A 26,413-nucleotide genomic window follows, 5' to 3' on the forward strand; every position below is an offset into this window, starting at 1 on the left:
TTAATACAGTGTGTCCCAAAAGTAATAGCTCTCAGAATTTGGTAACTTATTAATCCCAAATCCTTGAGGTATCTATTCAATTAAATACAGTTCTTGTGAAATTTCAAAAAATCAATACTTTGCAACAGTATTTTGCTTCCTATACCCATAATTGATTTTTGTTCTTTTTTTTTTAATTCTTTTACTAAAACATTGCCATTTCGCTACAAATTAATTAATAGTCAAAAGTTTTATAAAAAAATTAATTTCTTACTTTTATTTGAGAGCAACACAACAAAAATAATTTGTATGGTGTGACACTGTTTTATTAATTTAAAAACATTCCTTTTTATTGCAGTTTCTAAAAAAGTATAAAAGTTTCCAAATTTACGGTTAGACCGAAAGAAAAGCATATTTCGTTTGAACCATTACTTTTGGAACACCCTGCATTTTAAATGCGATATTAAAAAAAAGCCAATAAGGGAATTACGGGGACATTTAACCTAAAATAAAGTGAAATTCTACGTTGATACCAATCACAAAAATTAATGAATGAGTTTTTCAAGACCTAGCTCCTAAATTCCCTTTACTATTTATCTAGACTTTAACATGTTTAAATTGGGTTCGTTAAACTAAAACCATTTTTATAATGCTCTTTTCAGTTTATTATTAAAAATTCTAAGTGAAAATACTTGCTTTTGTGGTCATCAATTATAACAGCAAGTACCCAAGATTCTCTCAACTCTTTTTTTTTTTTTCCTTTGTGAAAATGAATAAGCACACAGGATTTTTATTTTTGTTTAATTTATAATAATAGTCCCTGCATTTCATACCAAATGGAACGTTCTGTAGGTCGAATTCACCTGTTTTAAAAAAAAAAAGATACCTACTTAATAATTGTAAAGCAAGTGGGTGCTGTGGTTGGTTGTTCGGGGAGCACCTGCTAATACGTGTTTGGCATTAAATATTAATCTGTCGCTTTGGTTGGTTTATCAGCTCGTGACAATGAATGTTTCAATTTTGTGCGTTGTCTGGGATGTATATTATATTTTAATCCTCAATCGTTGATTGAAAGATAATCAGCATAATACACTTTCTGATGGCTTACAAACTTTTTATTGGCGAATGATAGAAATGGAACCGCGAATTTATTTTGACCTAATTTCAAATAACTCGTTGCAGTGTCACACCCACAATCGTATAGCAGGTAAAACACTTATAAACTGTTTTTGGGTATTTTTTTTTTTTTATTAGAAAGTTAATAGATTCTATCATTTATTGCCAAATTCTTTTTTTGTATTTTTTTATTCTCAAGGTGTTTGAAGGTAATTTATTTGTGTTTTGTTGTTGTTTACGTTTTGCATGTGCGACGACGACGTTGTATTAAGTCCATTTGTATCTCTTGTTGGGTTGCAAAAGTTTCATTTTCGTTTTCTGGCATAAATTCTTAGATAGAGCCAAGAAGTGCCTAAGATTCATGGGGATTTATAGCCCTTTCGCAATCTGTTTAACATTTTGTATTCAAATTAGAAGTTTAAATTTTGTATTAAGAAGTAAATTGTTTTTATCTATTTGAGATATTTCTTTTTTTTTCAAGTTAACGTTGAGAAGTTGTAAGGCAAACAATGGTTTCATTCACAGAAATTAGATTTTATGAACAGGTTAAAAAAGAAGATTTGGTTTCTGCTAGTGGACATAATTCCATAAGCAAGTTTTAATAAATCGAGTTAAATTTATTTTTGATCATAAAATTTCAATTGAATTTTTATATATTTTCCACAATAATGATATAAAAATACTCTATTCAAAATGATGCCACATAAAATAAACAAGTCATTAACTCGCAAAAAGGACCGACCGATCCTGATTACCATATAAAGATACGTCTATCATATATAATCAGCTTTAAATGCTTTATTGAGACTTAGTAAGCACATACTGGTTTTCTTGAAATGATGCATCTTCTATTTTATCCTATACCCTGTGATCCTCCTGATACTCATCACAGTAATTTTATGTTTGGTATCTGGTACTTAAAAGTTATTTTAAGGTATGCATTACCTATACCATTAAAGAAGCTAAATTGTAAGTATGCCAGAAGGCATTATATTTAAGTCTGGTTTCGTGTTTGCACTCAATTTTTTATAATAAAGATTATATTTAAATTCTTGATAAAAATAGTTATTTTGCATTTGAGATCAGAATTATATCCGCAAATAATTTTTTTATATGAAAAAATTCTTGATTGAAATTTAGGATAATTTGTACTACTGGTATCACTATACAGGGTGTGCCAAAAGTTATGTTGCAAACAAAATATTGTGAAGACCAACGTTAGGGCTCTTAAAATTTGGTAACTTGTTCATCCAAAATCGTTACAGATTTTCGATTTATGGCATTTTTTGTGTAATTTGTAGAAATGACTACTTAAAAGTGTGTATAATTGTTTTGTGTCTCTTACAATTCTTTCTTTTAATCATTGGTTAAGATTAATGAATAATTTATTTATATCAAAACATATTTTATCTTGTACGCCATTTTGCGACAAATTAATGAACAGATTGAAGTTTTAATAAAGCTCATCTTCGAATTTGTATGTTTGAACAGCACCTTCAAAAAAATTCGTATGGTTTGATAGTTTAGTTTATTACTTTAAAAACTTGCTCTAAGGCCCAATTTATTGACTCTCCATTAAACTTAAATCGCCATTAAAAAAAGGGAATTTTAAAATTAAAAACCAATTTCGTTTAATTCAGTCTCTTTTAAGGATTTTTTTGAAGTTTGGCATCATTAACTAATTGAGCATTAAATTTAAAAGTAGTTTTAGTTAAAACACCAAATTCGACCTTTTAAGAGGGATTTTTAGAGCTAATGGAGGTTTTAAACAGAATTTCTATTTATTCACTCTCCATTAGTGTCAAATGTCATTTCATTTATTTTTTTTATTTGAATTATTATTTTATTTGAAAAATGTCAAATGAGCTAAAGAATTATTAAAAAAACATCACAATTATGAAAAAAGTCCAGACTAGAATTTTTTGTAGGTATAACCACATGCATTTGTACCATAAAAAAGAACAAAATTCAAAGAAATCAATGCATTTCTTGTCTACTTCGCACAGATAATACTAGATCTACTAGATTATATTCTCCACTTCAAAACTAATCATTTTTGAGATGCTGCATAATACATACATAACATACATAACATTGCAATTGAAGCCATGAGAAGAAGAGATATAAAGCTTACTTCTAAACCAATGACACGAGATGAATGCCGATAACACTTAAATTTAAGTTGTTATTTGACACCGATGTAAAAAATTAAAAATTTCACTTAACTCCTTCTTCTTCTGATGGTTTCAATTGTAGGTTGTAGCAATCTTTGGTTACCCCTGGTATATCGTTAATCTCTTGCATTTTCTGGCGTTTTCAGCTGCAAAATACTTACGGGTCATAGTTTTTTGGTTTTTCTTCCAATTCAAATCTATTTGATTTGACAAAATTGTAGCTTTTGACAGATTATTTTTCAAACAAAATAAAAAATCCCTAGGATATTTTTAACAGAGTTTTAAATTTAAAGTTTCCATTAAAAGTAAGGACTTTAACTAAAGAAGAGTGAATTAAATGAATTTTTAATGATGTATACTTAAAGGCGACAATAGTTTAACGAGGCCGTTAACTAAAGCGATAAATTTCAAAATTTAATGGAGGCTCAATAAATTGGCCCTAAGACTTTTCAAAAAAGGGGTTTTTGGAATTAATTTGTTTGGACCAAAAATAACGGTACTTGTCATATATCAATTTTAGTAGGTAAAGTTGAAATTTGTTAAAAAAAATTAAAATGTAAGTTCTAAGACAAGGTCTAACTTTTAATGAAAAACATTTTTATGAAAATCATTATTTTCGGTACCTGCCATAGAACCTTTTTTTTATTCCGATTTTCTCCGAAACTACTTATTCGATTACAACGAAATTTTTTGCAGAATAGCATTTATATAATTTTATTATAAGTCAAAAATAAAATTTTGAAAAAAAAATAATTTTTAGATCTAAAAAAAATTTTTTTTTTTGTTTTTGAAAAATCAAATTTTCGAAAATCGGACATTGAATTTTTTGTTGAAATTTTGGTTAAAGATGTTGATCGTTAATTGCTTCAAAATGGCATCCAAATTTTTTGGAGCTCAATTTGATTCAAATTTTGTTTTTTTCCTTTGAAAAACTATTTTTTTGTTTTTTTTTTTATATAAATTTCTATTTACAAACTCTTAAACATTTTAGCAATTTTAACTCTAAGAGCAAGTTCGTACGACCCAGTCGTGCATTTTATTTATTCTAAATGTAGTTGAGCAAACTTTATAAAAATCTTATAACCAAAAACTAATAGTCCTTCGAGTAGTCGTTCAGTCATATAAGAATTCAACCTCGGAATGTTTACTTAGAGAAACATTTTTCGTTCAAAATCTTTGATTTGGCTTTTGTTAAATTTAGGTGCCTCAAAAATTTAGAAAAATCTCATGTCCGATGTCTGCTGAATCTAGTGGTATCAACCCTTAAAAAAAAAAACTTGGGTCAGAATACCGAAGTATTTCAAAAATAAGATCTTAGGGCGAGACGTGCAATTTACTGAAAATTTCGTATAACTTTCGTTCTTTTTACACACATTCTTCTATTTTCTGTCAAAAATAGACAATTATCCAAAAAAACCTTAACATTACCAAATATTGTAAATCAGACAGTTTTCGAAATTCTCAGTATTTTGAGAGTCTCGACGAACGTACATATGATCTAGTTTTCGAAATAGCTCTAAAAACCAATTTTTTAAAATTAACTACAATACTTCAGAATTTTGTGGAAAGAAGAAAGTTTGTCAAATAGTTGGCTTAAATATTACTGTTCCTAAAACGCTTTTGTATAAAAAATTTAATTGAAATGGGTTGAGTCGTCAACGGGAAAGCTTGAAAGCGAATCCTAAAGATGCCCTATGCTATAACGCAAGTAATCTCAATATAAATGTATTCAAAAGCCTCATAATAAATGTCGCGAAAATTAATAAAAATGCAAATAAAGAAGAATATTTAGTCTTAGTATTAAAAATGCAAAAAAATGTACCTAAATCAACTATCTCCACCACTTTCTATTATTAAGAACTAACATAAGTCACCTTATTCCCATAACATAACTTTACCGGTAAAAAATTTAAATTTAAAACAAATTCATTCCGGCTGGCCGCTAAGTTCATTAACCCAACTTATATTTTTTCATTTCCTCAAAAACATCGATGACTCAAATTATAATTTTAATAAAAAACAATACCAAACAAAAATATATTCAATTTGCCATCTGACTGATTAAATCTGATCAAAATATTCACAACAACTTACAATCTCTTCTCGATTTTTTGGAATAAATTTGACCCAATTCTTCAAAAAAAAAAAAAAAAAAACAAAAATACAATATTAGGTATTTGAAAATATTTAAAAAAAAAGAAATACATTTTTATAACCCTTCATTTATGGAAAAGGAGTTGTTGTTTTTTTTAATGAAAACATAACCTATATAAATTTTACTTGGAAGTAAAAGTCATCACCATAATTTTATTTTGTCTGCTGAATAAATTTAAAAATGCAAATTATATTTATTTTTATTATATTTAATGACTTGTGGTGACATTTTTGGTAAATTAGTGTTGCCATATGAAACACTAATTTAAGATGATTTTTTTTTACCAAATTAAGGTTCTAACTGTTCTAAGAAATTATAGTGGGAAACTTCCATGTAATTAAAATCCATTGAACTTTGGTTTTGACTTTAAGTCAAACATGTTTTTGAATACCTTTTAAGATCTTTAAATTATTCGAATGATAAAGGCAAGTTTTTTTTTAAACTGAACAGTTGGTCACACTTGGTCATTAAAATTTGTTTGTCCAATTAAACACCTCATTTCGCAATTCGTGTGAATTTATTTCCTCTACGAAGAAAGAATCAAAGATAAATAAAGACAACGGCGTATACAAGGGGGGGGGTCACGGGGTCATGACCCCCCCCAAGAACTCAGAACTTAAAAAAGAATTTGTTATGTGATACTGAAATCTCTTGAGTAAGATTATTTTCAAAATGTTGAAGTTTTAGAACATGAACGAAAATTAAAAGTAAACAAAATTTTGGTATTCAAACAAACTATTTTACCATATTTTGGGGATGTGGTCATATTTTTAGCGAACGCTATGCTGGATTAGGATTATTTTGATTCGTTCGATAATATTAGTTGAGCTGTAGAGTTTTGTATGGAAACAAAATCCGGATAAGTATTATATTCAAAGCTTTTTAAAAGAAATTGAATCTAGTAGGTACACAAAAATAATATCTTAAGGGCAAGACACTGCTTACCAGCAAATAACAGAAGCAGCCATATCTTCTATTTTTTTATATGATGAAGTGAATAAAATATATTTTAAATAGGGAAGCTTTCTGTGGCCTTGCTGTGTGGAGGTCAATTCTGTTGATAAAATTCGTCATCGGCAAAATGAAAGAAGGATATCATTTCTCAAATCTTTTTAGTTTTTTGCAATGTTCCAGTTCAATACATTCATCTGATAAAATTTGGTGAATTTTGTTTGCCTACAGAATATAACAGTATTTTGTACATACTAAATTTGCTAGATCTGTTGCATTTTTTGAAACAACTATCGATTTGTTAATCATCAATGGCCAGCCAATTATAGAAGCAATGTAAGCAACCTTATCTAAGGCAATTTAAATATTAGGTGTGTTTTTTTGTTTATCTATATAGATTTTGTGCAAAAAAACGACATCGAGATTTTTGAAATCAAAACAATTTACGTGTTAAAAACAACAAAAACTTTATCTGTATAGATTTTTGAAAAATCCAGATAATTATCCAGATTTTACTTTCTCTCGATAAAAACAGTAGTGCCAAGGTACTTTATTTGTTGTGTTCATACAAAAATATCTGAAAATATTAACAAAAAAAAAAGCGGAGAAAAAGAGGTTTGAAAAAAACTCTCATAGAAAAAAATAATTAAAAATAATTTGACATGGTTGCATTGAAATGTTAATATCTCGAGATATACGCAATGCACTTTTCAGATAAAAGTCTTAAATGGATCCTTATAAGATTGTTGAACAGATATGTATAAAAAATTACCAAAGTTTTTTCGAAAAATTAGAAATAAAAATAAAAAAGTTTTCACATTTGATCTTTAAAAAATCGGAAAAAAATTCAATATGGCTACCTTCAAACGCTTATAACACAAGAACGACGCAACTAATGTTAATGGTCATGGTCTTAAAATGTAGCTAAGAATATACAGATCATTTTTGGTTTTTTGTGAAAAAACAATTTTTTTGAATCCAACATGGATGCCATGGCCATATGAAAATTTTTGTTTGCATCCAACATGGATGTAATGGCCTTCCCAGTTCGGAGTTAAAATAAAAAAAAAAACAAAAGCAACATTTTTGACAGACAGCTGCCAAAGTATATGTACAGTGGTGCCAAATGTTTGCATGGATTTCAAAAATCCCGATGTCGTTTTTTTGCACAAAATCTATATAGATAAACAAAAAAACACACCTATTATTATTAAATATCACTTAGGGCAAATTTTTTGAATAGTTAGATAAACCTAAGTTAGAGCTTATTCCTAGGAATAAAAGTTTTTTTTTATTCTTCTGATAGTCTATCTGATGATTGAAAAAGCAGGGATTAATCTAATAAATACAACTGAATGTTTTTAATATTGTAAACCGCTGATTAATACCTGAAAACGGACGAATTCCAAAATATCGCCAAAATTATTTTTTTTGTCTTTACTATTTTAATAGAGGTATTTTAAATTCCCATACAATTTTAAAACAAAATTTAAAAAAAATTATATTTTCAATGCAATTTTTTTTACAAAACTTTGCGATTCGTTTGCCTGAGGTTAGGAAGACTTTTAATTCAAAAGTTAAAACTGTTATTAAGTAAAAACGATTTTTATATTAACTTTCTGGGCTAGCGGAAAACAATGAACAGTTGTTTTAAGGCAAATTATTCAATCGAAGTACTCGTACAGTACATTTTATTTTTAGGAGAGGATATCCTCAATTGGTCAAAATTAAAGCCTAGTACGCTGCTGATAAGAAACGAAAAATCCCATACAAAAATGAAACAACGAAATGGCAAAAATTTCGTTCAACTTTTCGTTCTGTAGTACGCTGTTCGGCACAACGAAATTGAAAGTCTAAACTTCTTTTTCGCACACAAACAATTGCCGGGGACATTCATTGTGTGTGGAAAAATGACATTTGAGTTTTTTTGTTTGTTTTTGTTGTTCATTTTGTCATTGCATGTCTTTCTGCGATGCGTGTTTGCTTTTTTTTTATTTATGTTTTGCAATTTTTGAGTATTTTTCGGCCCAGATTTCGCAAGCATTTCGTTGTCCTCGTGGAGACCGACGAAAATTTTCGTTTGACATCAGCAGCGTTCTAGGCTTTAAGGCTTAACGCTAAACTTTCTCATACCGTTTTTGTTTGGTTATTTTTAGAACTACATTCGGAACTTTTCGATTCGAAATGCAAGACGCACAAATTTTAATGTTTAATAGTTCAAAAAGCCCATTTTCAGGTTTATGCCTGCTATCAAAACTTTTGAAAAAAAAAAAAAAAATTGGCATGACCCCCCCCAAGAAGCAAACCTGTATACGCCCCTGAATAAAGACAGCATGGTGTACAAAAAAATCGACAAATATTTTTTTTTTTGGGCTAATTACTTGTTGAATGTAGAGATAGATTGGTATCGAATAAGGTATTTGTCTTTGTTATTTGTATGTTAACTGGCTAACAACGGTTTTGTAAGTTGTTTTTGTTGTTGTTTTTCTTCTTGAACTTATTTTGAAATAAACATCAAATACCCATTCATATTCATAGAAGACATCACTACACAAACGATGTCTAATTTGACAGAGAAGAAGGCGGTATGGCAGTAAATTGATTATTTTTATGGGTTATTTGGATTAAGTTAATTGAATTGATTGATATCTTTTCTTAATAAGATGTACACAAAACTGTTAGAGTTAATAGTGGATTATACACCTTCGATATCAGAAGATCAGGAGTACTTTTATGTAAGTACTCAATTTAGATGAGTGTAAAAAAAATTTCAGGTTAAATTTGCCCAAGGCATTGAACGCAATATTTTTACTTGCGATATAGGTACTATAGGGCAAGTTTAGGATTCGTAAAAAAAATCGAACTCGAGATAACAATTTTACATGACATTACGATGATGGAGAATGCCAAAAAAGTGGGTCCGGCAATTCTGTCTGTCTGTCTGTCTGTCTGTCTGTCTGTCTGTCTGTCTGTCTGTCTGTCTGTCTGTCTGTCTGTCTGTCTGTCTGTCTCTATCTGGAGCTGCAGCCTAAACGAGTGAAGTGATTTTCTTCAAACTTGGTAGTTAGCAGTTTTTGGTGATTCCCTAGAGGGGAAATTGAATTTTTTTTTTATGACCAAAACTAACGGTACCTGCCATATAACGGAAATAGAAAAGTTAATTTTTTTCAAAAACGGCTCTAACGATTTTGATTAAAATTTTTGTGTGTAGTACAACACATAAGAGCCAACTTTTTAAATAAAAAAAATATTTTTTGTACCGTTATTAACGGTACCTGTCATAGAACGGTTTTTTTCGTTTCTGAATATCTCGTACAACATTAACCCGATTCAAATGAAAATTTTTATACAAAAGTGTGTAAGTAAAGATAATATTAAAATTTTAGAAAATTTTCAAAAAACGCATTTTTGGTTTTTTAAAAAATATTTCAAATTTTTTTTTTGAAAAATCAATTTTTTTGAAATTTAGTTTTAATGTGTAAATTAATTATTTCTTCAAAATGGCATCCCAACTTTTTTTTTGAAAAATGTTAAAAAATTTTTATATATAAAAAACTATTTTTTTAAAAAACGGCTCCTACAGTTTTCGAAAAATTTTTTCTAAAAATACCTTTTTATACAAGAAATAAAATGGCATATTTGTTTTTTTTCTTAAGATAATTTAAAACGGAGTTTAAGTAATTATAAAAACAGATTTAATTTTTTTATACTACTTGTGAAATTTCTTCAAAATATCAAATTTTTAATTTCTTGAATAAAAAGCTTTAACATTATAGTTACTTTAAGCATAAGAGCAAGTACGTGCGACCCCAGTCGTGCAATTTATTTTTTTAAGTTTGTCAGGTCAATAAACACTGGGTGTGATTTTATTTTCTATTGAGTTTTGCTTGGAAAGTAATGTTTGTAAAACGTAAAGTTTATTTATCAATAGAATTTTGTTTTTTTGAAAATATGACTTAGTTAAGAAAGCTGAAAAAATTTTAAATGACGATAAAAAAAATCGAACTCAAGATAACAATCGCACATGAAATTACAATAATAACAACTTCGGAAAAAAATTGCCATGCAATTCTGTTTGTCTATCTATATCTGTCTTAAGCCGCGACCCAAACTAAAACCTGTCATATAACAAATTTGGAAAAAGTTACTTTTCCCAAAAACAGCGCTACTGATTTTGATACATAGCATACAGAGTCGAACTTTTAAAATAAAAAAAATAATTGTGTGTACCGTTAGTAACAGTACCTATCATAGAACCATATTCTTGAGTTCAGAGTTCTCATAAACGGATGAAATGATTAAAAAAAAAAAAACATAGTAGAAAAAATATTTTTTTTTTTAAACAGTCTTATAAAATTTCTTAATTGTGTTTTTATGTGTGGGTTTAAAAATATATATTAATTTTTCTAAAACAAATACTTCAACGTAGTTTTTCTTGAATCACTATTTATATATTTCTATTTCTATAAAATTGTTAAACATTGATGTCGTATTATAGCAGGTACCCATTTTTAATCAGATACTTATTAAAAAAAAAGATAAAAGCAAAAAAAAATCTTCTTCTGTAAAAAAAGAACAAAGTAAGATCTCTGGAGCTAATGAAAAAGTCGGAAGTTAAAAACTTAGATCTATGGCAGTTATTGCTATTCCTTAGCTGAGATAACTTTTTTTCAAAGTCTTAACTGGTCTTTATCAAATCCAACTTGTACGAATTGTTGCCCAAGAACAGAAAAAATTGCATCAGACTTTTTTTCTACTAAAAATTTTTTATTAGAAAAAAATTACGCATACACCACAGTGACCCTCAAAATTAAACCGCATTAAATATTATACAAAATATAATAATAGGACAAGTTAATGTTTCTAGTCCAGTCTAATAGGCATTTAAAGTGGGAATCTCTTGTGTTATTATTCTTAATGACTAACTTTATGTTTTTTGTGGAGTTTTCAAACCCGAATCAAAAGTTGTCTATTAGAATTTCTCAAATCAAGCATAAGATTGTAATAAAACGACCAATAACAGCCTATATAGAATAAAACTTTCTCGAAAACGACTCAACAAATTTCATGAAAAATCGTTTTTGTTTTCTTTTTTTTCGAAATATTATTTTTTTTTTTTTTTGAAAAAGTGTTGATGAGTTATTTTGGAAACAATAATTTAATGGTAGGTTTATAACTTTTGCAAGAATGCCAGAGAAATCTTATTTTTTAATAAAGCGAGAAAATTCAAATTTATTGTTATACCTACCTACAAAAAATCAAATTGCATACTTCCCCAAAATATAAATAATTAGAGGAAAAAAAATAACGTTAAATGTAATATTCAAAAAAAATTACATGAAACTTCTTTAAATTGAAGTTGAAACAATGTTAACAAAATATAAAATGTTTGTCAGACTTTCAATTTTTTTTAATTTAAAAGGAGTAGGTAGTAGTATCAATTTTAACGGAAAAATATTGAAATTAATTTTTTCATTAATTGCAAACTTCGTTTCCATGTAGGTACTGCTTGAACCCCATGGTTTACAGATTTCTGCACATATATAAAAATGATTTACTAAAACTAAGCTTTCCAACGATGTATGTATATCTCATTCGTGGACGCTAGGTGGACCAATTTGCCAATTCTCCTTTAAATTGAAGATATTTTTCAAAGTTGAAACAACTTGAACGCAAAATCATTCGGATTAAGCTAAATGTTGATAGTGCGTGAGGTTTTTTTTACAACATTAAATTAAAATGCTCAGACTTATCAATTTTATCTAACAAAATATAATTTATCATCTTACGACAAAACCTTTAAAGATCACACAAAGATTAAAAATGTCATCATTCTCAGAACAAAATTGTTTAATTATTTTAATGGCAACACAAAGATAAAAATATCTTTATCCCGTTAGGTATTTTATAATATTTTATGAACACCTAGTATTTTTTGAACCCAACATAAATTAAGATCCGATTAAGTTTAATTTTCTTGGAATTAACAAAAGTTCAAGAAACTCTTTTACTATAATCTTTTTCATACCAATGACATTTTTGGCAATTTTATAACTTTTTTTAATTTGAAAGAAGCGTGTGAGAGTGACAATAATTAGGTTTTGGAAAAAATAAGAGATAGGTAACTTGTTTAATTTTTTTTTTTTTTCATTTTCATGTAGCTATCCTGTCTTATCTTGATTCAGATAACAATGACTTCAATTATTCAAATTCAACACCCAGCATACTCATATTATAGGAAGCTTCCTTATTTATTACCCAATGCCAATGTTATGACTTTCAAAGTGTAAAATTTCTACAGTTCACAGGTGATACGTTTGTAAACAAAAGAAATTTGTTTCTGGGTGGTAAAAGCAAGGTGGTTGTCCTGTGATATGTACTTTTATTCCACTTGTGACCACATAGCTATATATCAAGAAAAAGACACTATTCACGTTATTTCTCAATATCAAAGAATGTATGCTCATATCTTTGTATAGATCTTCGTGCCGTGTGGACATTTATTTCATTGAATTTCCGTTTGGTTAGATGATGCTTCCTAGAATCAACATCACATTCTGTTTTGACTTGGTCAATGGCAATTGGCTATTGCTTGGACATGCAATCAGAAATAACAAAGTGATTGCTATGTCGCAGTAGACGAACAATTTTGTTGTCTTTTCTTACCGGTTTCTGACATCCATTGTAAACGATTGACTGATTGCTTTAATATAAAGACAGACGGAGTAATGAAAGGATTTTTTAAAGAAAAAGATTACATATCTGCCTCTATAAATGCCATCAATGATTAACTTTTAAAAATTATATAAACAAACATAATTATATAGACTGGTTTGAAGTATTAAGCAAATCTAAGCACATGCAAGTATAATTATCCAAAACTCTTTTATAGTATAGTTGGATTTTTAAAATATTTTTCATTGTTCATTGTTTTTCATTGCTTCTTTTATAGTGCATTTATAGAATAAAATTTATCGATATCTACAATAGTTATACAAAACACTATTTCAACTCTGAAGTAACCTCAACTTCAATCATTGGTGTAGCCTGTAGCCGGCCTTTTTTTCGAGGGTGGCCAGGGTCCCTCACTTACTGAACTTGCTTGACCTCAAGCGAAAAAATTGAAAATTTTATATTCGATTCCCTGTCCAACAGTATAATTTTCCTATCAAAATTTAGAGTTGAATAATCACAAAACAAACAACAAAAGCACTAGCCCTTAAGAAGATTTAGATTTATTTCAAAACTTCATTATTTGTAGAAAACTACCAAAGTTAAAACGATTTTGTTCAATACAGATTTATCAACGAGAATAGGTTAAACAACCGCTTAAAAGTGAAAAATTGAAAAAAAAAATTAACAATTCCAAAGAAGAAAGAATAAGAAGAACACAATCAGGTTTTTTTTTAAACAAATCAAGTCTTTAAATCAAGCTGCAAGAATGAAATTTGTAACTACCGCCCGACTTGTGAAATTCCTGAAATACTTTATCTTTTTGCTCTTATGGTTAAAGATGCTTAGAATGTTGAAGCTTATTTTAAACTTCGTAAAAGAATAATTTTAATTTAATTTTACTATCAATTTTATTAGAAATGTGAAAAGTATTAAAAGTTGGTTTTAAAACTCCGAAACAACTTATTCAATGGTTTTAGTCTTCAAATCAAGTCTGCCATTTGAAAGAATTTTTTGAAATTTTTCATTTGAAAATTGTTCGAGCCTTTTTTTCAAAAATAATTTTTGTGTATACAAATTTTCGAATAGTTTTCAATGCCATTTTATAAAATGATTAATTAATTGAATAATTTAATTTTCCATACATATTCCAATAAAAATTCAAATAAATTCATCGACCGGTTTTTTGAAAAAAACTGATTAAAAAAAAAAAAAACATAATTTTAAAAAGATCTAAAACTGAAAATTTTTTTATAATACAGTCAAAAGGTAAAAGAAAGGGTAAACCTCGGAATGAATGCTAATAGAATTTTTTTCGCTCAATATCTTCATTTTGGCATTCTATAACTTTTCCCAAAAGTCTAAAAAAATCTCATGTCCGCAAGTCGCGATTTTCAGGAATCAGCATTAAAAATACTAATCATGTATCATATGTGAATGTTTCAACAAAATGTATACCAACCATTGTCTATTTTTGCTAATTCTGAAAATCTCCATTTCGCGGCTTGACCTTGAAAATCGTAACTTGCGGACATGAGATTTATCTAGACTTTTGAGGTAAGTTATGGAATGCCTAAACGAAGATATTGAGCAAAAAAAAGTCGTTAGAGCCTTTTTGTTTTTTGTTCAAAACAACCTTTTCCATTTTGGTCATATGGAAAGTACCGTTAATTTTGATCCTAAAAAATAAAATTTAAATTTCACCTCTAGAGAATCTTATAAAAGACATAACTACCAAGTTTAAAGAAAATCACTCTAGTAGTTTAGGTGGTACATGTACATTAAGATAGCTACAGACTCACTGAAAGTGGATTTAATTTGAACGTGGATTTCAATATGATGTAAAGCATACAGATTTTTCAAAGGCTTTTCATAGCGTTCAATACTGCTATACAAATTTCGCATTTTTTTCTCCTCAATTTTAAAATGGATTAAATCATGCCTCACAGGTAGAACACAACGTGTTCAAATCCACAATATTCTTTCAGATTCTGTTAATATAACTTCTGACGTTCCGCAAAGCAGCCATTTAGGACCACTATTGTTTCTTATATTTAATAATAAAACTCGTGGTTTGTTTAATAATTGCAAATGTTTCAAAAAGAAGGGACATAAAATAATTGCTAATAGATTTAAAGTTCTCGTAATATATCTCTTTGAAAAGTCTATAATTAACCTCAAAAGTCTAGAAATTCAGCACCTCTTACGGGAATCTTTTCAAAGCAAGCAAATTTTGAAGCCTCTTCTTCCTAAAGAACCTTAACCATTCTGTTAACACATCCAATTAGAGTAAAAGAAAATTGCATGTCATGTATGTAGGTACCCTTGAATGAACACCAATTAGCACCATCTTTATTCCAAAATAAAAAAAGAAGAAAATGTCAACACTTTAACTCCTTTCATCCACTTTGTATGATAATAATATCCTGAGAAAAAATCTTAGCCACTAAAACAAATTTATTCTAGCTGCGCGATCGCACTCTAACAGGTGCATATCATACGCACACAACATGTGCAAGTGCAAGCCCTCTTCCATTACCATCCATTCAGTCAGCCAAATCGATAACCTTGAGACAAGCCACGAACTAAATTCACATTCTTCAAGGCAATATCACTCTCTTGGTCGCTTCCATACCAATAAGCCATAAATAACTACCGCAAAGGAATACTTTGCTCTGCTGCTCCTCCGTCAATATAATTCTGTGCTCGTTGCGCTCGTCCAAATAACAGAAACTGATGCACACACAATTGAAATTCATGGTATAATCCGAAATCCGGTTTACACAAACTGCTTGCATGTTCTCTATAGAAGAAAGAGGGGTTTGTCCATCAAAGTGTTTTCCGTGCCACAATAAAGTGTTATTAAAGACCAACCAAGTTCCACCTGAGCTGAATTATGAGCCATTGTGTGTGCGGTATAGAGAACAGAACCACCACCGAACAACCAACTTCGGATGGATGGAGCACAAAACCAACTCCAAACAACGTAACATTACAGCAAAATTCTCAAGGCTTCGCCATATCATCGGACATAGTTCTTCTTCGTTCTTCTGGTATAGATATCTTGTACATTTTGTACGCACACAAGAAGCATAAATTCGATTTCCTTCAAATTCGCAATTTAAAACGCATATTGATCCATCAAGGACTCGGCCATCCATCATGTGTGTGTGGAGGCTTCTTCATGTTGACAGTTTTGGCTTCCCGGTTTTCAAAACTGAAGAGTTTCTTCTATGTTAGGTATTCTTGGATAGCTTTGGTAGTTCCGATCGACCAACCACAACGACCGACGCGCCGCACATCAATTACAGCTGCTTCATTGAACCACATGATACTGCAGCATTGTGGAATGTTTTCTTCTAGAAGAACACTATCTTTGTTGAAGTATGTAGGTATAAAGTCTCGTCTCGTGAGACAATGTACATATGGGCAGAGGGTGGAACGTATCTCGGGGAAGTCGAAAATAGCCCATTCTTATGGAATGCGATAAAAATGCAAATTTTTTCCTTATTTTCATTCATTATGTGAAAATTGAGTAGAGTTGACTCTTGGGATATATTCTTGTGTCTTAGGACGTGCATAATGTATACTAGATGTAGTTATATGATGATGGCGCGACGACTGACGTCGCGTCGCCAAACGTATGTAGTTATTTGGGATATTGCATCTTTGCAAACTCTTAAATGGAAGTGAATTTCACCAGTTTAACTCTGATTTACTATTAAAGATGCTAATGAACTTAATGAAGAAATGTATAGAAATAAACACTCCCATATTATTATTATCTTGATTAACTAAAGAGCTTTTTGATGACATCTCCTCATACGAAACTTAAGTTATCCAATTTGTGGAATCACAAAATTAAATTAAATATACTTGCCTCTTTTTAGATTTTTGTTGTGGTTTTCGATTTTAATTTGTTTAAGTCTGGTATGCAGATCGAGCTAAATTTTAGCCTAGCTAAAGCTCCCATACAAGTTATCGATAATTTGTATGGGATACATTTTAGCTCGGCTAATTTTTTTCGATAATTTATATCCTAGCTAAAATTTAGCTCGATTACGAGCTCGCGCATTTATGTTCCGTGACTATCATACTTAACAATTTGGGCTCTATAAAGCTTTAAACAAGCATTTGTAGCATTTGTAAAGCATTTTAGAAGAACAATATGTTAGTTTAGCTATAAGTTAAGTATACGCTATTGGAAAATCTTCCAATATTGGCCAATTTTTCACAAAAAATTTTCACCAATTAACTATCAACTACATAGGTACAGGGTCCAAATTTATCTGTCAAAAGTGACAGAAAAAAATTGGCAGCCAATCTTTTGCCAAAAATTTCTGATCAAAATTTTGGCCGACTTTTTGCAATCATATGGAATCGTCTCAATTTTTCTCATTTTCAAATAATTGGATGATTGTGAACTTATTGAAATTTCTTGCCAACAAAATCGTCTAATTTTTACTGGCAGATAATTTCTTATTGTTGTTGCGAAAAACCTGAAATAGTTTTTTTTTTACAACGAGAATTAGGTACCCTGCAGAAATAGATTTATTAGAGTTATAAAGAGTTGCTTAAAAGTCAACGCAAAATTTATTTATTTATTTATTTATTTTAAATAATTGGACGCATGCAAAAATGTTGGCTGTGCAGAGTATAAGCTATGTAAAGATACAAGCAAATCAGGCTAGAGAACGGTCGATAATGACTATATCATGATTTATGTATTTTCCATAACAAAATTTTATTCTGTATCAAGAAAATTTTTACCATTTTTTTGCCTTTTCATGTAAACAGACAGTTATTAGTAAGGAATACAAAAAATTGTCGGCAATTTTTAGCAGATTTTCTACCAATGATTTGTTTAATTTTTAGATTAAATCATCCAACGGTATAAAAAGACAATATTCACTTGATAGAAAATTGGTAACTGGCAGCTCATTGGCGGCTTGGAAAGCTTTTGACAGTTTGGTTAATTTTAACAGTGATCAAGAATTGCATCACAGGAATTCAATTTTATCAATAGGGCCATTCCGCTAGAGACAATCTTCGGCAAAATTTCTTAATTTCAATATGTGTTATTTTTTTTGTAATAATAACAAGTAAAATAACTGTATTTAATAAAAACAAGCAAAAATGAGTCCAAATTTAACAGAAAAATTTGTTTCTTTGCGCTTGGGAAGGCTTTAATACAAAAGAGTCGTTAAAAACTGCTAATATGGTGGCAGGTGATACAGGCTCAAAATTTCCATTACCGACAGCTTGTGGTTAAAGTAACTTGTTATACATGTGGTGACACATGTAAGGTATTTATTTGTATACAAGAAAATAATATTTTGTTGGTGTATTCCTTACCGTTACTTACTTACTTTCGGTTGCTTTGTAAACGGGTTGCACCCGAGATAGCTTCGAATTCAAATTCCTCTTTGTATTTTTTTCATTGTATTCTTTTTCTTATTTATTTTTTATGTTTTAAGATTATTGATTTAACGTCATTCGATATATGTACGACTGGGTCGCACGAACTTGCTCTTAGCGTTCAAGTTGCTTAAGTTTTTAAGACCTTTTATATAGAAACTTAGGAAATGTAGGTATATAAAAAAAAAAAAAAAAACAAATAAAAAAAAAAATAAAATTCATTTTTCAAGATATATTAAGGTGCATTTTTAGAAAAAAAATTTTCAAAATCGTTAGAGCCGTTTTTTTAAAAACTAATTTTTTATAAATAATTTTTTGAAAAAAAAAGTTTTAAAATAAAAATGGTATGCCATTTTGTAGAAATCACTAATCAACATCTAAAAACAAAACTTCAAAAAAATTCAATGTCCCGTTTTCAAAAATTTGATTTTTCAAAAAAAAATTTTCAAAATTTTTTTAAAAATCCAAGAATTATTTTTTCCAAAATTTTATTTTTTCCTTATATTTAAAGTATATATAAATGCTTTTGTATAAAAAATTTCGTTGAAATACAATAAGCAGTTTTGCAGAATATCCGGTTTAAAAAAAGTGGACCTACCGTTAATATTGATTTTCAAAAATTTTTTTTTCTTCAAAAGATAGACCTCATTTAAAAACTAACATTTGAATTTTTTTTAACAAAATCGTTGGAGCCGTTTTCGTTAAATTAAAAAAAGGTACCCTTATTTTTGGACCAACAAAATTAATTCCAAAAACCCCTCTGGAGAGCCTCCAAAAAATGCTACATAACAAGTTAGAAGTCAATCGGTCCATCCGTTTAGGCTGTAGCTCCTTATACAGACAGACAGACTGACAGACAGACGGACAGACGAACTTCCGGGACCCACTTTTTTGGCATTCTCTACCATCGTAATGTCATGGAAAAATGTTATCTCAACTTTTTTTTTTTGTACGAATGCATAACTTGATATATATAGTACCTATATCGCAAGTAAAAATCAAAAGTGTTTGAAAATTAACAGACTTTTATGTTTTTGTACTTAGGTCTAAAAAGGAAGGGCCGATTTTGTTGCACCCGCGATAGCACTTTGAACCTTTCCTAGCGACACGATTTACTTATTTAAATAAAATTTTATAGCTAAATCAAAAATAAACAGCTTTAAATGTAATGTACCCTTTCAAGTTTAATTAAAATATCTTTTTATTTGTTTGTAAATAAGCTTCGAATGCGTATAAATGTTGCACCCGCGATAATGGAATTGCCCAATAGTTGTTTTTTTGGTAGGTATTCTAGCCAAGTTGAAGTCACGTCATCTTGTAATTCGGGTTGACGAGTATTTTTACCTCATCGATATTCTAAGAATATTTAATTGTTCTGCCTTAAGAAGTAACTCTTGCAGTTCTCTGAGAGAATGATTAGCAAAAATTGTGGTGTATAAAGTTTTCTGACGTCATTATTTTATTCCGTATCTAGTAGTGATCCGAACAAATTTTGGTTCTTTGGAACATTAGCCTATTGATGCTATTGCAGGAATTACTGGGGACAATCGCGACATGATCATTCCGGTTGAGAAATTATTAGGTACTTGTCACCATTTATTGCCCATCCAATATTTTTATAATGAAAAATCTATTAGAACTTGAAGAAACTTAATGCAAAGTGCAATTAATAAATTGATAGTAGATGATTTCAATGTAAGTTGCCTGAGAAATTAAAGTTTTTCACGACTTTTCAGGGATTTTTGTGATGCAAATGAGTCTTTCAATATTTCAATGGCCAATAACAATGGTCAACAAAATTGAACTTTTTTTCGCCACAAGAACCAAAATATAGGTACTTTACATTACTGAAGGATTTTGGGGTGCTGAACTCGAATCTGATGTCAGAAAAATTTGATTGGCCTCCATTTTAGAAGTAGCACCGTTATAAAATGTCAAAAAGCGTCATCTGATTTCAAGGTTATTTCGAAGTAATTCATGCGATCGATCCTGATTGTCTTTAACCAAAATTTGTATGGTTTATTTTTCCACTTAGAACTAATACTTGATTCACATCTTCAACCAGGGGCGTACGTTGAGTTGTCGGGGCCCTAGAGCAAGACCAAATTTTTGGTCCCCCTTTGATATAGAAAAAAGAACAAATAAAAAAGTGGCGTATACGTACTTTTTTATTTGTTCTTTTTTCTATATCTTATTTTTTTTTTTTTGGGACCCCTGATGTACCTATCATTTGTTGGTCGCTAAAATTATGTAAGAAATATTTTTTGGGGCCCCAAGATAATATGTAATTTTTCTTTCAAAAAAGCAATTTATTTTTTTGGGACCTCTATGGTAATACTTTTTTTTTTGAAATATTATGTGGCTGGGTAACAATTCACTGAAAAATATAATTTGTCTCTATTGTGTTCGAAGTGATTCATTTCAAGTATCTTTTCTTTTTGCTTCGATACTTTTATAAAGAGTTGCCTTCTCTTCATTGCAATGCATTGTCTCCTTACGGGGCCCTGTCGTGTTGGGGGCCCCGGGGCACCGCACCGCCCCACTTGCCCCAATGTCTTCAACTTTTGATGTATAGTTGTAAATTTACGAAAGAGTGGAAAAATTCATACATTATCCCTGCTCCAAAAAAAAAGTAAACCCCCTAAATTCACTGAGTTCAGGCCTATTAACATAATTTTTCTATGAAAGTAACTAGAAAAAAACAAAGGAAAAAAATAATGAAAATTAATTGTATTTTTAAGCAGATCGGAGCGATTGAATATAATTGAATTAAAATTCACAGTCAATTCAGGTTGTGATTTTTATAAGTGCCTGTGTTAATGGACCAAAATTTTGCGTCTTAGTAAGGGTACCTATGACAGCAGCTAACTGATGAGGCCACTGTCATACCTGGGCGACACGAATATGGAGTTGAGGTCATTTTAGCTTTTTAATAATTTTAACTAGAAAAAGTTATGCATGATCAGTTGCAGTTGTATCTAAGCGAACACAACTTACTTTCGGAAATCCTGTTTTCGCAGCTTACACACTTGTGAGTTTGCCGCTATTATAAAGTTACAACCGATATTCGCTTTTCACTTGACTCCGGCAAATTTGAAATCATGGCTTATTTATTGTATTGACCATTTCATTCTTGTCTCCAAACTCAAATCAAGGTTTAACTCTAGAAAACTAAAACTGATGTTGATACTTTGAATTTCTTGATTACCAATGTTGGAATTCCTCCAGGTTCGGTTCTAGGTCCCTTGCTGTTTTCGTTTTGCGATTTCCGATACGACTACAAAAATTCACTATGAATTACGGTGCTTGAAATCATCCTCGACTTAAGTCGCTAATCATGTCTTACTTTACGTTCAACAAGAGTGTGCATATCGTACTTTAAGTAGTATAGTGTGTTTAAGGTAAGATTATTGGTATTTTCGAATTCCCTTTAGAAAGTTTGCATAAGATTGGATCCTGCAATTGAGAACTGATTGAAGAGCTTTGAAAATTCAATGAAAAATAACTTTAATTCTAAAACCTTTTGTGTGGTTTTATCTGTTTATGTTGGTGAAATTCTCTCTTTGTTCGATTTAATTTTTTTTTTCCAAGCAAAACGTTTAAATTTTCCCCCAAACTCGTATAGTGGTGAGCTCCATCGACGAGTAAGTCACTTTGGAAAACAAAAACGGAAGTACTCGATCTTTTGCTTGTTGTTCGATGTATAGATACATCATGGGTGAATGACTATGAAGTTGGCTTGCCGACTGCGGGCGGCGCATGGATGGGATGTTGATGGTGGCTTTTGTGCATCGTATGGCAGCGGCTGTATTTATGGCATCATGGGGTGCTACTAGCTACCATAAGTTTATAATAGTGGTGATGATAGTTAGCTTCTCATGATAGTTTGGGGAGCTATGTGGCAAAGGAAATGGGAATATTCTACATACTAGGTACCTACTTGTTATCGTTCCGCTTAACCAGGCAGGGAATTGGAATAATGACTGTCGCGGCACTGTGACTTAAGTTCAATGTTTTTGTTTTTTTTTTATGTACTTACATAAGTTACAAAGTCCTTTGTGGTGAGTAATTCCATGTTTTTGAGTGGATTATCCTCTTGTAGACAAAAGTATTTTAAATAATCGTGTTCAGTTTATACTTCTTGTTGTTTTGCATAATTCATACAATTTGGTTTGGAAAGCTTCGTTTTATTAGCTGAAGTGCAGAGCAAGGTCTAATAAAATTAACTCGTTATTGCATTTAAACTTAAATAACGTGGTATATCTGACAAATTTTGAACTTAATTTTGAATAAATTTAGGTATAACATAAAATAAATGATCTAATTTTAATTTTTGTTTTCTTTTTACAGATATTTCTTTAAAATCTGGTAAGTACCTACATCACTGAAAATAATAAATTTCGTAAAATTACGAAAATAGTTTCATACACTACATTTTCGTTGGCCCAACGAAACTTTCGTTGGCTCAACGAAAATATGTAATTTTTCGTAATATGAAAACCTTCATCAATTAATGAAAACGTTTCATACACTTTTTCTCCCTTTTTAGTGCCAAAAAATCCAATTCAATGAAAAGATTCATCAATTAATGAAAAATTTCATACTCATTTTAAAGAACAAACATCCAATTTTTTCCTTACTTAATCAAAGTTTTAATTAAGTAACGAAAAAATTCATTAACTTATGAAATTCAACATTAACTAACGAAAATCTTCATAAGCTTATGAAAATTCTTCATATACTAATGAAATATTACATTGGCTTATGAAAATACATCAGTTAACGAAAAAAAATCGTTGCCTTGACGTAGACGTAAACGTAGACTTGGGTGCATTTCTGTTTTATGGATTAAAAATTGAATCTTGCTGGATATAGTTCACATTAGGTTTTTGTTTAAAAATCTATGTAAGTTGAGCTCAATATAAAAAATATTTGCGTATTGACAAGGTGTCTCACGGATAAGTCAACTGATGAGTCCAAGTGAGCTCCACCGGGTCGAAACGCCATTTTTTTGTTTAGACTGTATTAAATTATTAATAATTTAATAAGTCCAATAAATATTTATACTATAATCTACTAAAAAAACAAAATTAATACAACGAAAAGTTTCGTTAGCTAACGAAAATTTTTTTCGTAATTTAATTAAAATATTCATTAAATTTACGAAAAAATTCGTTAGCTAACGAAAGTTCTTTCATAAATTAATCAAAAAATACATTGACTAACGAAAAATATGACCGTGGTTAATTAAATTTTACGTTAATCAATGAAAAAGTTTCGTAAAGTGATGTAAAAATTCATTAATTCGCGATCAGAAATGTTTATGAAAAATTTCATTAAAATACGACAGTTTTCGTTAGTTGATGAAGTTCTTCATTAACGTATGAAAGCCATTTCGTTGAGCCAATTAAATTTTTCATCGGCTGAAAATTAATTAAATTTTCGTTGGCTCAACGAATTTTTTCGTTGTATTTACGTAAGGATTTGGTTCAGTGACATATCTTTTTATTCTTACCTTAAAAGAATTAAAGAGTGGTTGTAAATTATGTTTTTATGGGTCTTGATTTAGGCTCCAAAACATTAAAAAAGCAATCCTTAATTTTTTCATATATTGGGATTCTTTCTTTAGATATTTTTAATTTATTGAACGCATGTTTGCTTAGATATGTAGAAAATCAAAAAAAAAAAACTTAGACTTCTAAGGTTTTCTCTTAAGGAAATAGTGACGATAATCTGGAAAAATGAATTTTTTTTATTATCTGATGCCAAATTAGCCAAAACACAAATGTGTGACAAAATATAACACACAGAAATGTAGGTCTCCTAATTAATATCAATACCAAAAATTCAAAAACAAAAAAAAGTTACAAAAGTGTTTTTTTTTTTTAACTGAAGGAAATAACGAAAAACTACAGAAATTTGTCTCTTTCACGAAATTCTTAATTCTGATAAGAACGGTTTTTTGTTTTACTAATACTTCTTACCCCTGTTACTTCCAATCTCACTCAACCCTAATCAGAAAATATTCCTCTTTTCATATAAAAGTTAATAAAATTTTTTAAAGTGGTCTTTTCGGGTTTCATTATTCCATTCAGCATTATAAAGTACTTAAAAATAATATGTCATATGGCCAGATAAATTTTCTTGCTTGATGAACCGTCTTCTCTTCTCCTCCCTTACTCTTGCATATAAAAAAAGCACGTATACGCCACAGTGTATATAGACAACGTGCAAATAATGTGAATAACAACTTTGGCCTAAATGTTTGCACACGCTAATCGAAATTAAATAAAAGCCTGCCTGAACAAAATTTTCATCTTCTTGTCGTCGATAAACAAAAGAACAAATAGTACAGTATAATTAAGGCGAAAAAATGGGTAAACCTTGGAATTAATGCTAATAAAAATTATTGTTTTTGCTCAATAGGTATCTTCGTTTTGATATTCTTTAACTAAGCTCAAAAGTCAAATAAATCTCATGTCCGCCAGTTCTTATTTTCTACGTGAAACCAGGTCAAGTGCAGGGCTTAGTTAGACCGATGAGCTAAGGTATTGTTGCATTTAATCAAGGAATCTATGATTTGAGTAGTTAATTTGAGATTTCGTTAATCAACCAATTTTGCTCGATTAGCACCATTTAATCAAGGATTTACTGAAATTCAGTTTGTTCATACTTGATTTTCAAAACAAAAACAAACGAAATTTGACATTAGCATGAAGTTTCCCTTTAAAAAATATATAAACAATTCCTTGGCCTTAGAGATAATTTATTGATCAATCAAAAGTTATAAAAAGTGGGGAATAGATTTTTATCTTTTCAATTCTTTGGCTGATGCCATACAAAATAATGCAAAATTATTATTTGTGTATTTGAAGGTGCCATTCATGTCATTGTTATTAATAACAAGTTGAAAACAATATATTTTTTCTTATCTTAATCAAATGAATAAGTTTCTAAAAATTCAAAATAAAAAAAAATTCAATAATCAAACAAAAAGGTTCCACACACACCACAGTGTACCAATTCACTTTATGAGTCATCATGGGCAGAGGGCAGTATTAGTATGTATAAAAATGCCTTCCAAGCTGCATCCTTTCTCCATATCGACGGTTAAACTTCATAACCTCGTAAGTCGTTTTTTGCAAGTTTTTCAGAAATCAAAAAACAATATGTTGTGTTTCTTGTTTTTGTATGGGATATATCAATACGAGTTTTTGAATTTCGTCATTCCTGAAAAATGTTCAAAGCAACATTGTTGAACTGAATATACCAAAAGATAGCTCTGAATTTTCTTAATTGTTTGCATTAATAATATTTTTTTCGAATTTTTCGACTTACGAGGTTATGAAGTTTAACCGTCGATATGTATTTCTTCTTTTTCATTGAAATTGTTTTTTTTTCGGCCTTGGACAAAATCCATGTTGTTTTAGATTTTGGCCGCTTTGAAATATTTCTGAAAACAGAAGAGTTATAAACTCTTAGTCAAACACTTTCTGTATATAATACAGAAAGTGTTTGACTAAATGTTCATAAATAATAAATTAAAAAAATGCTATTAATGGTTGTAAATAACAATTTTCTTACCTTCCTCGCTGTAAACGCTCTTTTCAAATTAATATTAACAAACAAAATGTCAAAAACGTCAATATAATAAAAAAAATAACTTAATTCTTGATAAAGTTTTGACCATGATTTGTTAATCAAGATGAAAAAAAAGTGAACAAACGCTCTTTGATTATCACGGATTCTTAATTCTCAATTAAGGGCAATCCATAATAATCAAATCGACGATTTAACCCACTCTCAACAAACTGGCCCTTAGACTATCCAATCCAAAACACAGCGAGTATTAATTTTGCAACTAAGAAAAAAAAATATTAGTCTACAAAAATTCTTTCCCCCCATATCCCATGTAACTATTGTATTTTATTAAAATTGATCAAATAGA

At 29.7% G+C, this 26,413-nt stretch overlaps 1 protein-coding gene across 1 annotated transcript in view; it reads left to right on the forward strand.

Annotated features, from left to right (window-relative positions):
* The window catches only part of LOC129917215 (serine-rich adhesin for platelets), a 94,072-nt gene that overhangs the window by 11,312 nt on the left and 56,347 nt on the right, over positions 1–26,413 (forward strand). Inside the window, exon 3 of the mRNA XM_055997611.1 lies at positions 22,816–22,833. The gene's annotated coding sequence lies outside the window, so the exon portion shown is untranslated. The remainder of the gene's footprint in view (positions 1–22,815; positions 22,834–26,413) is intronic.

This window comes from Episyrphus balteatus, chromosome 3 (assembly GCF_945859705.1).
Source record: "Episyrphus balteatus chromosome 3, idEpiBalt1.1, whole genome shotgun sequence".
NCBI lineage: Eukaryota > Metazoa > Arthropoda > Insecta > Diptera > Syrphidae > Episyrphus > Episyrphus balteatus.